General features: G+C 39.3%; 1 long non-coding RNA gene across 3 annotated transcripts; it reads left to right on the forward strand.

Moving 5' to 3' along the window:
- Positions 1–5,109: 5,109 nt before the first annotated feature.
- On the forward strand, positions 5,110–7,770 carry LOC136528201 (uncharacterized). 3 transcript variants are annotated; one of them, XR_010777001.1, is made up of 4 exons: positions 5,110–5,853; positions 6,034–6,148; positions 6,530–6,763; positions 7,478–7,770. It is a non-coding gene; the product is annotated as an uncharacterized lncRNA (long non-coding RNA). The 3 variants fall into 3 exon arrangements; XR_010777000.1 differs by having other exon boundaries at positions 5,110–5,465; positions 5,704–6,148; XR_010776998.1 differs by having other exon boundaries at positions 5,110–6,148.
- The last annotated feature ends 10,189 nt before the right edge of the window (positions 7,771–17,959 follow it).

Here is a 17,959-nt window from a genome sequence, read left to right on the forward strand (position 1 = left end):
CCGGTCATGTGTTGAGTGCACCCACTATCAAGAACCCAATGCCTTCCTTCAGCTTTGTAATTAACTTACAAAAGAAGATCAATTCTTTTTAGGTACCTAAACTTGTTTGGGTCCTTGAAGGTTAGTTACTAAGCTCTTTGGTACCCAAATGACTTTCCTCTTTGAGCTCATCCATGGTTTACCAATGAACTTAGCCTTCGCACCATTTGTACCCTTAGTAAGCACATAGAAAGAATTAATCTTAATTGAGGATACATTAGCATTTTTGCTCTTGTTCTTGCACTTATGCTTTTTATGACCAACTTGCTTATAATTAGTGTAAAACCGACCATTGTTCTTCACAAAACTAGTCTTGTGAGGAGCAAAGGTCGCCTTGCCTTTTTTTGGGGTATAGCCCAATCCCTCTTTGTAGAGAGAAGCTCTTTAGCTATCCAAGCACATAAGCAAGCAGTCCTCACCATCATAGGCTTTAGCTAAGGTGTGAGTGAGCTTATTGACCTCCTTCTTGAGGTTCTCATTCTCAACTATTAGTGAGGTATCACAAGTGAAACCATCACTACTAGATGAGGTGGAAGTAGAAGCACTACAAGAAGGGTTAGTGAGAGCAACAATGATAGGCATAGATAATGATTCATCAATTATATCATAAGTTAAACCTACATCATAAGTCTCAACATGCTTCTTTCTATCTTGCTCATTAAGCAAAGAAGAATGAGCCTTTTTAAGCTTTTTGTGAGCCTTTCCAAGCTTCTTATGGGCTTCCTCTAGCCTCTCATGAGTTGCTTTGAGCTCATCAAGGGCTTGCTTAAGGGCATTTATCTTCTTATTCAAGCTCTTACATTTCCTTCTCTTAATGTCAAAGTATTCTTTAACATCTTCTAGCATATCAAATAATTTATCTTTAGTAGGTTCATCATCATCACTATCACTATCATTTTCATTACCATGTTCATCATCATAAGTTTGTATCTTAGTGGCCTTAGCCATGAAGCATGATGAAGTGTTGAAGAGAGAAGGCTTCTCATTGATAGCAATGCTTGTAAGTGCCTTCTTCTTGGTGGTCTTATCATCATCACCATCATCATCATCAATTGAGGAGGCATCACTATCCCAAGTGACCACATATGAACCACCCTTCTTCTTCTTGAAGGTCATCTTGTCCTTCTTCTCCTTCTTTTCCTTCTTGTCCTTCTTCTTGTACTTCTTGTTGTCATCATCATTGTTGCTATTGTATGGACATTGAGCAACAAGATAATCTTTGCTTCCATATTTGAAGCACCTTCTTGACTCTTCCTTGTTCTTGGATGAAGATTTCTTTCTTCTAGCACGGTACCCTTTCTTCATCATAAACTTGACAAATTTCTTGACGAAGAGAGCCACCTTCTCATCATCATCATTATCCCATGAGCCATCATCTTCACTTGATGTTTCTTGCTTAGTCTTGCCCTTGGATGATGTGGTCTTGAATGCCACACTCTTCTTTTTCTCATCTTTCTTCTCCTTCTTTTCTTCCTTCTCATCATCATCTCTATATGTATCATCGGTCATTATATCTCCCAACACTTAGTTTGGTGTCATGGTGTCTAAACCACTTCTTACTAGAATAGTGACCAATGTGCCAAATCTTGAAGGTAAACATCTCAAGAACTTGTAGGAGAAGTCCTTGTCCTTCACCTCTTCTCCAAGTGCTTTGAGATCATTGACAAGCACTTGAAGCCTATGGAACATCTCCGACACACTCTCATCCTCCTTCATCTTGAAGCTTACAAACTTCTCTTTAAGAATATATGCCTTTGCACCCTTCACGGCTTGAGTGTCATCAAATGATTCTTCCAACTTCTTTCATGCCTCATGAGCTCTCTCAATATTCTTGATTTGCTCAAATGTTCTCTCATCCAGAGCATCATGGATGGCACTAAGAGCAATGTTATTATTTTAAAGTAGTATTTCTTCAACGGTGGTGGAAGCCTCTTCATCTTCAATCTCAATCTTTGTTTCTACCACCTTCCGGACCTTCCTATTGATTGACTTGATATAAGTTGTCATCTTAGCTTTCCAATAGGGATAATTCGACCCATCAAATTGGGGTGGCTTCTTGGTATTGTTGATTTGAGCTATTTTTACACCAAAGGTTGTTAAGCCTCAAATCATGGTGACCTCGGCTCCGATACCACTTGAAAGGTCCTACTAGCTAGAGGGGGGATGAATAGCCTATTAAAAATTTCCACAACAATACTTAACAAATCGGTTAGAAAATAATGAGGCGAAGCAAGTGTTGCGCTAGCCTACTAAAATAGCAAGCCACCTACCACAATTCTATTCTGTATAGTTTCTATCCACACAAAAGCTATGCCACTACACTAAGTTAATGTGCTCTCAAAGGCTAACTAAAGAGCCACACTAACCAAACTAACAAACTCTCACAACTAGCTACACTAAAGAGCTTGACAACTAATTTACGGTAAAGTAAAGAGAGTGAGCAATTTGTTTATACCGTTGTGTCGAGGAAGGAGCCAATCAATCACAAGAATGAATACCAATGAAGATCAATCACCTCAGAATCAAATGATGAACACAATGATTTTTTTACCAGTAAGCATCCAAAAACAATTTTTCATGCTCGACCAGACACACCCAGCATCCGGTCACACGGCGACTCTCCTGTGCGCTGCCACGTTAGGAGGACCGGACACATCCTATCACTAAGTGACCTAGCGTTCGGTTAGAGACCGACGCTGCGTGCCCTCTACTGCCACTGACCGGACGCGCCGGTCCAACCGAGACCAGCATCCGGTCACTTACAGTGACCTTCGTCTTTTCTGTCTATGGCGCCAGTGGCACCGTCGGACTGTCCACACTCTACGGATGGACACTTCGCCAGTGAAATTTCTAACCCTTGCTCAAATGTGTCAATCACCAAGTGTATCACCTTATGCACATGTGTTAGCATATTTTCATAAATTTTTTCAAGGATGTTAGCACTCCACTAGATCATAAATGCATATGCAATAAGTTAGAGCATCTAGTGACACTTTGATAAACCGCATTTCGATACGAGTTTCACCCCTCTTAATAGTACGACTATTGATCCTAAATGTGATCACACTCACTAAGTGTCTCGATCACCAAAACAAAATGGCTCCTACCATTTATACCTTTGTCTTGAGCCTTTTATTTTTCTTTTTCTTCTTTTCAAGTCCAAGCGCTTGATCATCACCATGGCATCACCATCATCATGTCATGGTCTTCATTTGCTTCATCACTTGAAATGTGCTACCTATCTCATGATCACTTGATAAACTAGGTTAGCACTTAGGGTTTTATCAATTCATCAAAACCAAACTAGAGCTTACAATCTCCCCCTTTTTGATAATTGATGACAACCCTTTTACAAAGATATGAATTGAAATTCAATTGAATCCATGTTGCTTGTCTAAGCATATTTACCATGTGTAAAAGGACATGAACAAGTTTCATGAACCCCAAATGATAGCAATTGCTCCCCCTATATATGTGCTAAGAGTTTGGATTGTAGCTTACACATATGCTTAGATAGGAGATATAGAAGACAATGTCTACTAAATGATGCTAAGGTATAAAAGATGGACCTTTGAAGCGTGATACCAATCGAAGTGCACCATTATACCATCCTTAGCACCATAGTTAGCTCGATACCACTAGGAAACACTTGGAAATGAAATCACTAGATAAACTTATGCATGCTAGATTTTCATTTCATCATTCAAACCTACAACTAGCATACACCACACAAGCATGGATATTAAAATTTAAACTTATGCCATACAAGCAAACATATGAAATGCACATTCAAATGCACCATACAAGTTTATGAGCTTGCCCCCTACTTGTGTGCTCGTTAATTGATTATTTTCCTTTGTCATATTTCTCCCCCTATGTCGAGTTCTCCCTCTTTGTTGTCTTTTTATAATCGTAGTATACTAATATCTTTGTTTTTCTCCCCATATACTAATATCTTTGTTTTTCTCTCCCTTTGTCATCAATGACCACAAAGGTTTAAAAAGTAGATAGGTTGAGATTATCAATGTCAATAAATGGGGTGAGGATCATTTTCCCAAATTTGGTTCAATCTAGAATACTTGACAAAGACATTTAACTCGGTTTGATCCAAAGACAAGCTTCTTCACACCTCCAAATAAGGGTTATCTTGTACCATGTTGAGTTAAACACTTAGAGCTTATTTTCTAGATTAAACACTAGGTTTACAAGTCCATAAACATATCATATGCTACCACTAAATCAAGTCAAGTATAGAAGCAATAGTGGTACTATACAAACATCAAATTCATACGAAATGCCATGAGCCCTTGTTTAGTTCCACCCCAATTTCCAAAAAGTTGCTACAGTACCTGTCACATCGAATGTTTGCGGCCCGTGCATGGAGCATTAAATGTAGACGAAAAGAAAAACTAATTACACAGTTTGGTGGGAAATTACGAGACGAACGTTTTGAGCCTAGTTAGTCTATGTTTGAACACTATTTACCAAATAAAAATGAACGTGCTATAGTAGCCCCAAAATTCAAATTCCTACGACTAAACACAGAAGCTCTAGAATCCGCGCGCTGAGAGCGATCTGGTTACTGTTCACCAATCGTATGCAGCCGACTCGTGCGTGTGTTTGGTCTCGCTACGTTTAATTGGACGGGCCTCTCCGTCCGTCAAAGCCGCTCTCTCCACCGCCGCCGTTGCCCCACCTGCTCCAACCGCTGCCGCCGCCTCCTCAGATGCGCACAGCGATCAAGGGCAGGGGCGTCAGTGCTCCGCGGGTCAGCTGACGCCTCCAGTGTGCGCAACGTCAGGTGGGGGTGGGAGCGGCGGCCAGAGGATGGGTCGCGCACGCTCCTCGACTCCTCTGCTTGCCTGTTGCACCGCCGTGGGCCACAGCGGGCCCATCACCGCATCGTCATCTCTCACGCCGCATCCCCTGGCGTCGGCGGCTTGCACGTTTGTTTCCGGCACTACCTACCAACCAGGACGATACACAGGTTGTATCCCCATCCCTCTACGGCTCTGCCTAACTGTGCCTTCATTCGTCCACGGCCTTGGGATGTATATATCTGTTCTTGGATTGGTGTATATATTTCTTGCTCTTTGTGTTTCAGATCGTGTATCATGCCTGCTCGACGCTATGCATGAGCAGTGCCCTCCCTGCAGGTGCTGCTCATAGAACGCGACCGTAGCGCGCACCATGTGTTTGCTTCGTTGCCTCAAACAACACATACCCTATTTCATTTAGTACTATCTAATTTTCTGCAACCTGCTTTCAGTTTCAATATTGGTGCTGAAGGGATGTCGAGTTACTCACCAATGTGTCTTGACAAGACTTTGCTGGTCACATCAATCATCCCAAAACAAGTTTTTTTTCTCCCATTGCAGCTCAAGGCTGTTGCAAACAGACTTAGTGAACCTCAATAGCAGTTTCAAGTAAGTCACCTTATTCTCAAAGGCACACTATTAAGGTCCTTCTCTTTGCTTCTTTTGTTTGGAAACCATGTTACGCTATGCATGCATGACCAAAGAAATTTCTCTTTGTTGTCAATGCAATCGGTAACTATTTAGCTGTCAGGACTCAGGATACTTCTGAGAAATGCCCAAGTGTTCATTATGTTATATCTATTGAGGCCGTCTAATTTCTAGGCACTACTGCTCTCACATAATACAGCAATGGAAGCATACATAACAGTGTCCATGCCCCAGCTAAAAGAAGGGACTCTATACCATGCTTCGAATTTTTTCAGGCTGTCAATGCTCACGCATAGAACTCAACTATTGAGCACCCTTATCTGATATAAGCTTCATTGCCCATACAAAGGTATATAGGATCAAAACCATGGTGCCTCATTTCCATAAGTATGCTTATTGCTTTACTCTGCTACATACTTCTACAAATTTTAGTTTACTTTAGTTGTAATTTTCTATGTGTATATCCAACTATGTCGATGTTGAAGCTCTACCTAACAACTATTTGTCTTTTGGTTGCTTCATATATAAGTTGTATCTACAAATACAAATACAATTGGTGTTGTGACGAGTTGTACTCATGTAAGACTCAAAAAGATCAAGGCAGGACCAAACCCACTTTGCAATGTGCATCTTGTTGATCAAAGGTATATTGTTCAAAAAAATCATATGGTATATTTTCTGCTGCAATTAGTAGATTATTTTCTATAGAACTTCTTTTATTGTTATTACCTTGATTATAATACTGAGGACACACTGTTCTGATTGCTCTTTGGCAGCAAAGGGCTCCCAACTTGAATGTTGAATACTATATATATGGACATGGCATCTTGTGAACCAGTCGGTTTCCTTTTTATTTGTCAGGTTGCATGTTATATCTCAATTTTTCAAGTGTGGTTGACAAAAATGCTCTGGTAGTAGGCACATGTGGAGGATCCATGTCACCTTTTTCATCGCATAAATTTTCCATACACACAGACAGTAATTCCTGTCGCTTCTTTCATTTTGCTGTTCCTCTTACTGAACAGGTATGTATCGCCTTTCCATCGTTGCAGCGGAACATATAGTCCTGGCAAACGAAGCGGATCCATATACCACACAGTTGGTTTCCTTTGATAGAATATCTGAAAATTTTACTTGAAAATACCGAACAGTGCAGTAATTGCTTGTGACGGTGGACCTCGTGCGTTCTTGCCAACCCAGATCACAACTCTATGAAAGACAGTTGGAGCTTCAGCTCAAGAATAGGCATCATCTATCAGGTTCATACCATTTGAGGCATTCTAAACATGCCTTTGCGCTATTTCCCTCTGCATTTTACCTCATTTTTACTTTGCTCTATAGATTTAGAGTTATATAATATGTGCCACCAGTTCCCTGTCCATTGCCATTGTGACAGCGATCCACTAGCCAGCCTGTGCGCTTTGAAGGCGATAAACTGTTTTGTTTTCACGCTCTATGGATTTTATATGTTTCTACAGGTTCGATCGAGACAGAGATGCCAATGGATAGCTACATAGGTAACCTTAGTTGCACATAAGAACTTTCCTTTCTTATGTATGAATTTGTATAGCATATACATTGTTCTTTTTGAAGATTGTAAATATAAGCAGCATATCAATGCATTAATAAACTTGGAACATGGTACTGTATCAATAGCCTCGCAGCATATCAGGGAAGCAGAATCTTTGCACGTGTTTAGCTTGCACAGGGATAAATATGAGTTCCATTTTTTCATGAGTTATTATATATTTATATGTATTTCTTTCAAGTGAATTTTTTCATTGATGCGTGTTCATGCCTTTTAAGTTGATGCCCCTAACATGACCTTCCTATCCTGCACTGAACATATCTGCTACTGAATTTGCCACTGACCCCTGTAAGACTGCTACTCAGAATTGGTACCCATGTGTAGGACCATAGAGGATTTCCTGATCTAATCTAATATGTAACCCTTGTGGCAACATTTTTCTCAGGTTCTTCATCATGCCCAACTCAGCGGTGCCCTTGTGAGTCTACAGCCCAACAATGGTGGCCATTATAATCAACGACAATCCATATGTCATATTGCCTTTCGTCACATATTGGAAGACCATTTGGTGTCTGTATATGTGATAGAGTGCATGCATATATATGCCATATATGTGTACTCCAAACGATTGTACTATGTTTTAGTTACGGGCTACGAATTCCTTGGCATATTGCCTTGACCATGGAATTCGTAGTCCCTGGGACATCATTTCAGTCAATATAATATTTCCACCCTTAATTGTTTGCTTGCCCACCACTAATCTATAGTTCTATCTATTACCAGGACTATTATGTTATTGGTACTAGGTTCATTTTTAGAAAACCTCAATAGGTCATTATGGTACACCATGATGAGACAACATGTGGTTACGGGCACTTTTTTTTACGGGCGCAGCGGAGCACGCCTTTCGTCCTAGTTTGATTTTCATGAATTAGCCTATTAAAATTGAGAGATGACTAGATGCACTAATCATGTCCTTAACAAGGATGTATGTCATGCCAATCAACTTTTACCTTGGATTGCTCGAAGGAGAGGCATGTCATATTAGTTGGGGTGCATCAACACATATTTGAGAAATCCAATATGTTCAACTCATTCCTTATGTTGCAAAACCTTTTCTCATCCAATGGCTTGATGAATATATCGGCAAGTTGATCTTCGGTGCCTACACTCTTAATGCAAATGTCCTCTTTTTGTTGGTGATCTCTTATGAAATGGTGGCGGGCATCAATGTGCTTTGTTCTTGCATGTTGAACCGGATTGTTGGTCAACTTGATTGCACTCTCATTGTCACATAGCAATGACACTTTCTTGAACTTGATTCCAAAGTCACTCAAAGTGGCCTTTATTCAAAGTACTTGTGCACAACAACTACCGACAGATATGTATTCGGCTTCGACGGTTGATAATGCAACACTATTTTGCTTCTTCGATGACCATAAAACAAGTGATCCTCCTAACAATTGACATGTACCTGAGGTGCTCTTTCTTTCAATCTTGCATCCCGCATAATCCGAGTTGGAGTAACCAACCAGCTCAAACTTTGCTCCTTTGGGATACCACAAACCAACATTTGGTGTATGCTTCAAGTACCTCAATATTCTCTTTGTAGCCTTCTAATAACTTTCTCTTGGTGAGGCTTGAAATCTTGCACACATGCGTACACTAAATATGATATCTGGCCTTGATGCGGTCACATAGAGTAGGCTTTCAATCATAGACCGATACAATTTTTGATCCACCATATTTCCACTTGCATCACTATCCAAGTTGTCATTGGTTCTTGTTGGTGTGCTAATGGCCTTGCTATCACTCATGCCAAACTTCTTGTTCATGTCCTTGATATACTTTTCTTGACTCACAAATATACCATTCTTCAATTGCTTGATTTGAAGACCAAGGAAGTAACTTAACTCTCCAATCATGGATATCTCAAACTCATTAGCCATCATCTTTTCAAACTCATCACAAAAGTCTTGATTTGTTGATCCAAATATAATGTCATCAACATAGATTTATAACACAAATAAATCTTTTCTAATCTTCTTGATGAAAAGAGTGGTGTCAACCTTGCCCATCATGAACCCTTTAGAGAGTAGGAAGTCTCTCAATCTCTCATACCATGCTCTAGGTGCTTGCTTCAAGCCATCAATACCTTCTTCAACTTGTACACATGGCCGGGCTTTTTGTCATCTTCAAAACTGGAAGGTTGCTCAACATAAACTTCTTCATTGATGTAACCATTGAGAAATTCACTCTTTACATCTATTTGATAGAGCTTGATATTGTGGCCATAAGCATAGACTAGCAAGATTCTAATTGCTTCTAATCTAGCAACTAGGGCATATGTTTCTCCAAGTCAAGACCTTCAACTTGTGTATAGCCTTGTGCTACCAATCTTGCTTTGTTCCTTACTACTATCCCATCTTAATCTTGCTTGTTTCTAAAGACTCATTTGGTTCCAATCACATTGTGTCCCTTTGGTCTTTCCACTAATTCTCATACTTGATTTCTTGTGAAATTATTCAATTCTTCATGCATAGCATTCATCCAATCAACATCCTTTAATGCTTCATCTATCTTCTTTGGTTCAATGGATGACACAAATGAGAAATGCTCACAAAATGAAGCCAATCTTAATCTAGTTTGCACACCTCTAGAAATATCACCAATAATAGTGTTCAATGGATGATCCCTTGCAACATTGGTCGGTTTGAAGGATTGGAACTTGATTGCTTGCACTTGCTTGATCATTAGGTTGAGATGATGTACTAGCCACTTGATCTTGTTCATTATCATGAGAGCTTGCTTGAGTTGTATCATCTTGCACATTTGAGTTAGAGAGCACTTGCACTTGATTATCTTCATCATCATTCATTTGCCTAGGCCTCAATTCACCAATATTCATATTCTTCATGGCATTTGAAAGTTGAATGCCTCTAACATCTTCCAAGTTATCATTCTCTTCTTATGAACCTTTGGTTTCATCAAATTCTACATCATGAACTTCCTCAAGAGTGCCACTATCCAAATTCTAAACTCTATATGCTTTGCTTGTAGTGGAATAACCAAGTAGGAATCCTTCATCACATTTCTTGTCAAACTTGCCCAATCTAGTGCCTTTCTTCAAGATATAGCATTTGCAACCAAAGACCCAAAAATATGCAATGTTGGGCTTTCTACCGTTCAAGAGCTCATATGGTGTCTTCTCTTTCAATGGGTGACAATAGAGGTAGTTGCTACAATAGCAAGCCGTGTTGATAGCTTCGCCCCAAAAATATTGACTAACATTATACTCACTAAGTATAGACCTTGCCATATCAATGAGTGTTCTATTTTTCCTCTCAACAAGGCCATTTGATTGTGGAGTGTACTTGGCCGAGAATTGATGTCTAATTTCAAATTTATCACACAACTCATCAATTTTAGTATTCTTAAACTCACTACCATTGTCACTTCTAACTCTCTTGATGGTTGTTTCAAACTCATTGTGAATGCCCTTGACAAATGATTTGAATATTGCAAACACATCACTTTTATCCACTAGAAAGAATACCCATGTGTATCTAGTATAATCATCCACTATCACAAAGCCATATTTGTTACCGCTGATGCTAGTGTATTATGTTGGCTCAAACAAATCCATGTGCAATAACTCAAATGCTTTACTAGTGCTCATCATGCTTTTCTTAGGATGGGTGTTTCCAACTTGTTTGCCGGCTTGACAAGAGCTACAAAGCTTATCCTTTTCAAACACAACGTCTTTCAAGCCTCTAACCAAGTCATGCTGAACCAATCTATTCAATTGTTTCATTCTAACATGACCAAGCCTTCTATGCCATAGCCAACCCATGCTAGACTTAGTGAACAAGCATGTAGATAATTTAGCTTCACTAGTATTGAAATCAACCAAGTATAGATTCTCATATCTAAAGCCTTTGAAGATCAAATTAGAGCCATCTACACTTATGATCTCTACATCATCTACCCTAAATATGTATTTGAATCTAAGATCACATAATTGAGCCACGGGTAGCAAATTGAAGTTCAAGCTCTCTACTAGCAATACATTGGATATGCTCATGTCATTGGATATTGCAATTTTACCAAGTCTTTTGACCTTGCCTTTGCCATTATCACCAAATATAATACTATCATAACCATCATTGCCATTGGTGTTGATTGAGTTGAACATTCTTGCATCATCGATCATGTGTTGAGTGCACCTACTATCAAGAACCCAATGCCTTCCTTTAGCTTTGTAATTGACCTATAAAAGAAGATCAATTCTTTTTAGGTACCCAAACTTGCTTGGGTCCTTGAAGGTTAGTTACTAAGCTCTTTGGTACCTAAATGGCTTTCTTTTTTGAGCCTATCTATGGTTTACCAATGAACTTAACCTTCACACCATTTGTACCCTTAGTAAGCATATAGAAAGAATTAATCTTAATTGAGGATACATTAGCGTTTTTGCTCTTGTTCTTGCACTTATGCTTTTTATGACCAACTTGCTTGTAACTAGTGCAAAACTGACCATTGTTCTTCATAAAACTAGTCTTGTGAGGAGGAAAGGTCGCCTTGCCTTTCTTGGGGGTATAGCCCAATCCCTCTTTGTAGAGAGAAGCTCTTTAGCTATCCAAGCACATAAGCAAGCAGTCCTCACCACCATAGGCTTTAGCTAAGGTGTGAGTGAGCTTATTGACCTCCTTCTTGAGGTTCTCATTCTCAACTATTAGTGAGGTATCACAAGTGAAACCATCACTACTAGATGAGATGGAAGTAGAAGTACTACAACAAGGGTTAGTGAGAGCAATAATGACAGGCATAGATAATGATTCATCAATTATATCACAAGTTAAACCTACATCATAAGTCTCAACATGCTTCTTTCTATCTTGCTCATTAAGCAAAGAGGAATGGGCCTTTTCAAGCTTTTTGTGAGTCTTTCCAAGCTTCTTATGGGCTTCCTCTAGCCTCTCATGAGTTGCTTTGAGCTCATCAAGGGCTTTTATCTTCTTATTCAAGCTCTTGCATTCTCTTCTCTTAATGTCAAAGTGTTCTTTGGCATCTTCTAGCATGTCAAATAATTCATCTTTAGTAGGTTCATCATCATCACTATCACTATCATTTTCATTACCATGTTCATCATCACAAGTTTGTACCTTAGTGGCCTTAGCCATGAAGCATGATGGAGTATCGAAGAGAGAAGGCTTCTCATTGATAGCAATGCTTGCAAGTGCCTTCTTCTTGGTGATCTTATCATCATCACTATCATCATCATCACTTGAGGAGGCATCACTATCCCAAGTGACCACATATGAACCACCCTTCTTCTTCTTGAAGGTCATCTTGTCCTTCTTCTCCTTCTTTTTCTTCTTGTCCTTCTTCTTGTACTTCTTGTTGTCATCATCATTGTCGCTATTGTATGGACATTGAGCAACAAGATAATCTTTGCTTCCACATTTGAAGCACTTTCTTGACTCTTCCTTGTTCTTGAATGAAGATTTCTTTCTTCTAGCATGGTACCCTTTCTTCATCATAAACTTGACAAATTTCTTGACGAAGAGAGCCATCTTCTCATCATCATCATCATCATCATCCCATGAGCCATCATCTTCACTTGATGTTTCTTGCTTAGTCTTGCCCTTGGATGATGTGGCCTTGAATGCCACACTCTTCTTTTTCTCATCTTTCTTCTCCTTTTTTTTCTTCCTTCTCATCATCATCTCTATATGTATCATCGGTCATTATATCTCCCAACACTTGGTTTGGTGTCATGGTATCCAAACCACTTCTTACTAGAATAGTGACCAATGTGCCAAATCTTAAAGGTAAACATCTCAAGAACTTGTGGGAGAATTCCATGTCCTTCACCTTTTCTCCAAGTGCTTTGAGATCATTAACAAGCACTTGAAGCCTATGGAACATCTCTGGCACACTCTCATCCTCCTTCATCTTCAAGCTTGCAAACTTCTCTTTAAGAATATATGCCTTTGCACCCTTCATGGCTTGAGTGCCCTCAAATGATTCTTCCAACTTCTTCCATGCCTCATGAGCTCTCTCAATGTTCTTGATTTGCTCAAATGTTCTCTCATCCAAAGCATCATGGATGGCACTAAGAGCAATGCCATTATTTTGAAGTAGTATTTCTTCGACGGTGGTGGGAGCCTCTTCATCTTCAATCTCAATCTTTGTTTCTACCACCTTCCAGACCTTTCTATTGATTGACTTGATATAAGTTGTCATCTTAGCTTTCCAATAGGGATAATTCGACCCATCAAATTGGGGTGGCTTCTTGGTATTGTTGATTTGAGCCATTTTTACACCAAAGGTTGTTAAGCCTCAAATCACGGTGACCTCGGCTCCGATACCACTTGAAAGGTCCTACTGGCTAGAGGAGGGATGAATAGCCTATTAAAAATTTCTTCAACAACAATTAACAAACCGGTTAGAAAATTATGAGGCGAAGCAAGTGTTGCGCTAGCCTACTAAAATAGCAAGCCACCTACCACAATTCTAGTCTATATAGTTTCTATCCACACAAAAGCTATGACACTACACTAAGTTAATGTGCTCTCAAAGGCTAACTAAAGAGCCATACTAACCAAACTAACAAGCTCTCACAACTAGCTACACTAAAGAGCTTGACAACTAGTTTGTGGTAAAGTAAAGAGAGCGAGCAATTTGTTTATACCATCGTATCGAGGAAGGAGCCAATCAATCACAATAATGAATACCAATGAAGATCAATCACCTCGGAATCAAATGATGAACACAATGATTTTTTACCAGTAAGCATCCAGAAACGATTTTTCACGACCGGACGTGTCTGGTCATGCTCGACCGGACACACCCAGCGTCTGGTCACACGACGACTCTCCTATGCGCTGCCATGTCAGCAGGACCGGACGCACCCTGTCAGCGTCCGGTCACTAAGTGACCTAGCGTCCGGTAAGAGACCGATGCTATGCGCCCTCTGCTGCCACTGACCAGACACGCCGATCCAACCGAGACCAGCATCCGGTCACTTACAGTGACCTCCGTCTTTTCTGTCTAGGGCGCCGGTGATGCCGTCGGACTGTCCGCACTCTATGGGCGGACACTCCGCTAGTGAAATTTCTAACCCTTGCTCAAATGTGTCAACCACCAAGTGTATCACCTTATGCACATATGTTAGTATATTTTCATAAATATTTTCAAGGGTGTTAGCACTCCACTAGATCCTAAATGCATATGCAATAAGTTAGAGCATCTAGTGACACTTTGATAAACCGCATTTCGATATGAGTTTCACCCCTCTTAATAGTACGACTATCGATCCTAAATATGATCACACTCACTAAGTGTCTCGATCACCAAAACAAAATAGCTCCTACCATTTATACCTTTGTCTTGAGCCTTTTGTTTTTCTCTTTCTTCTTTTCAAGTCTAAGCGCTTGATCATCACCATGGCATCACCATCATTATGTCATGGTCTTCATTTGCTTCATCACTTGGAATGTGCTACCTATCTCACGATCACTTGATAAACTAGGTTAGCACTTAGGGTTTCATCAATTCACCAAAACCAAACTAGAGCTTACAATCTCTCTCTTTTTGATAATTGATGACAACCCTTTTACAAAGATATGAATTGAAATTAAATTGAATCCATGTTGCTTGTCTAAGCATATTTACCATGTGTAAAAGGATATGGACAAGTTTCATGAACCCCAAATGGTAGCAATTGCTCCCCCTACATATGTGCTAAGAGTTTGGATTGTAGCTTGCACATATGCTTAGATAGGAGATATAGGAGACAATGTCTACCAAATGATGCTAAGGTATAAAAGATGGACCTTTGAAGCATGATACCAATTGGAGTGCACCATTATACCATCCTTAGCACCATGGTTAGCTCGATACCACTAGGAAACACTTGGAAATGAAATCACTAGATAAACTTATGCATGCTAGATTTTCATTTCATCATTCAAACCTACAACTAGCATACACCACACAAGCATGGATATTGAAATTTAAACTTGTGCCATACAAGCAAACATATGAAATGCACATTCAAATACACCATACAAGTTCATGAGCTTGCCCCCCTACTTGTGTGCTCGTTAATTGATCCTTTTCCTTTGTCATATCTCTCCCCCTATGTCAAGTTCTCCCCCTTTGTTGTCTTTTCATAATCTTAGTATACTAATATCTTTGTTTTTTCTCCCCATGTACTAATATCTTTGTTTTTCTCCCCCTTTGTCATCAATGACCACAAAGGTTCAAAAAGTAGATAGGTTGAGATTATCAATGTCAATAAATTGGGTGAGGATCATTTTCCCAAATTTGGTTCAATCTAGAATACTTGCCAAAGACATTTAACTCGGTTTAATCCAAGGACAAGCTTCTTCACACCTCCAAATAAGGGTTATGTTGTACCATGTTGAGTTAAACACTTAGAGCTCATTTTCTAGATTAAACACTAGATTTACAAGCCCATAAACATGTCATATGCTACCACTAGATCAAGTCAAGTATAGAAGCAATAGTGGTACCATACAAACATCAAATTCATTTGATTTTCATGAATTAGCCTATTAAAATTGAGAGATGACTAGAGGCACTAATCATGTCCTTAGCAAGGATGTATGCCATGCCAATCAACTTTTACCTTGGATTGCTCGATGGAGAGGCATGTCATATTAGTGGGGGGGTGCATCAACACATATTTGAGAAATCCAATATGTTCAACTCATTTCTTAGGTTGCAAAACCTTTTCTCATCCAATGGCTTGGTGAATATATCGACAAGTTGATCTTCGATGCCTACACTCTTAATGCAAATGTTCACTTTTTGTTAGTGATCTCTTATGAAATGGTGGCGGGCATCAATGTGCTTTGTTCTTACATGTTGAATCAGATTGTTGGTCAACTTGATTACACTCTTATTGTCACATAGCAATGGCACTTTCTTGAACTTAATTTCGAAGTCACTCAAAGTGGCCTTTATCCAAAGTATTTGTGCACAACAACTACCGGTAGATATATATTCAGCTTCGGCGGTTGATAATGCAACACTATTTTACTTCTTTGATGACCATGAAACAAGTGATCTTCCTAACAATTGACATATGCCTGAGGTGCTCTTTCTTTCAACCTTGCATCCCGCATAATCCGAGTTGGAGTAACCAACTAGCTCAAACTTTGCTCCTTTGGGATACCACAAACTAACATTTGGTGTATGCTTCAAGTACCTCAATATTCTCTTTGTAGCCTTCTAATAACTTTCTCTTGGTGAGGCTTGAAATCTTGCACACAGGCGTACACTAAATATGACATCTGACCTTGATGCGGTCACATAGAGTAGGCTTCCAATCATAGATCGATACAATTTTTGATCCACCATATTTTCACTTGCATCACTATCCAAGTTGCCATTGGTTCTCATTGGTGTGCTAATGGCCTTGCTATCACTCATGCTAAACTTCTTGATCATGTCCTTGATATACTTGTCTTGACTCACAAATGTACTATTCTTCAATTGCTTGATTTGAAGATCAAGGAAGTAACTTAACTCTCCAATCATGGACATCTCAAACTCATTAGCCATCATCTTTCCAAACTCATCACAAAAGTCTTGATTTGTTGATCCAAATATAATGTCATCAATATAGATTTACAACACAAATAAATCTTTTCTAATCTTCTTGATGAAAAGAGTGGTGTCAACCTTGCCCATCATGAACCCTTTAGAGAGTAGGAAGTCCCTCAATCTCTTATACCATGCTCTAGGTGCTTGCTTCAAGCCATCAATACCTTCTTCAACTTGTACACATGGCCGGGCTTTTTGTCATCTTTAAAACCAGGAGGTTGCTCAACATAAACTTCTTCATTGATATAACCATTGAGAAATTCACTCTTTACATCTATTTAATAGAGCTTGATATTGTGGCCATAAGCATAGACTAGCAAGATTCTAATTGCTTCCAATCTAGCAACTGGGGCATATGTTTCTCCAAGTCAAGACCTTCAACTTGTGTATAGCCTTGTGCTACCAATCTTTCTTTGTTCTTTACTACTATCCTATCTTGATCTTGCTTGTTTCTAAAGACCCATTTGGTTCCAATCACATTGTGTCCCTTTGGTCTTTCCACTAATTTCCATACTTGATTTCTTATGAAATTATTTAATTCTTCATGCATAGCATTCATCCAATCAACATCCTTCAATGCTTCATCTATCTTCTTTGGTTCAATAGATGACACAAATGAGAAATGCTCACAAAATGAAGCCAATCTTAATCTAGTTTGTACACCTCTAGAAATATCACCAATGATAATGTCCAATGGATGATCCCTTGCAACATTGGTCGGTTTGAAGGATTGGAACTTGATTGCTTGCACTTGCTTGATCATTAGGTTAAGATGATGTACTAGCCACTTGATCTTGTTTATTATCATGAGAGCTTGCTTGAGTTGTATCATCTTGCACATTTGAGTTAGAGAGAACTTGCACTTGATTATCTTCATCATCATTCATTTGCTTAGGCCTCAATTCACCAATATCCATGTTCTTCATAGCATTTAAAAGTTGAATGCCTCTAACATCTTCTAAGTTATCATTCTCTTCTTGTGAACCCTTGGTTTCATCAAATTCAACATCATGAACTTCCTTAAGAGTGACACTATCCAAATTCCAAACTCTATATGCTTTGCTTGTAGTGGAATAACTAAGTAGGAATCCTTCATCACATTTCTTGTCAAACTTGCCCAACCTAGTGGCTTTCTTCAAGATATAGCATTTGCAACCAAAGACCTAAAAATATACAATGTTGGGCTTTCTACCATTCAAGAGCTCATATAGTGTCTTCTCTTTCAATGGGTGACAATAGAGGCGGTTGCTACAATAGCAAGCCGTATCGATAGCTTCACCCTAAAAAGATT

The sequence above is a fragment of the Miscanthus floridulus genome, chromosome 2 (assembly GCF_019320115.1).
Source record: "Miscanthus floridulus cultivar M001 chromosome 2, ASM1932011v1, whole genome shotgun sequence".
NCBI classification, from domain to species: Eukaryota; Viridiplantae; Streptophyta; class Magnoliopsida; order Poales; family Poaceae; genus Miscanthus; species Miscanthus floridulus.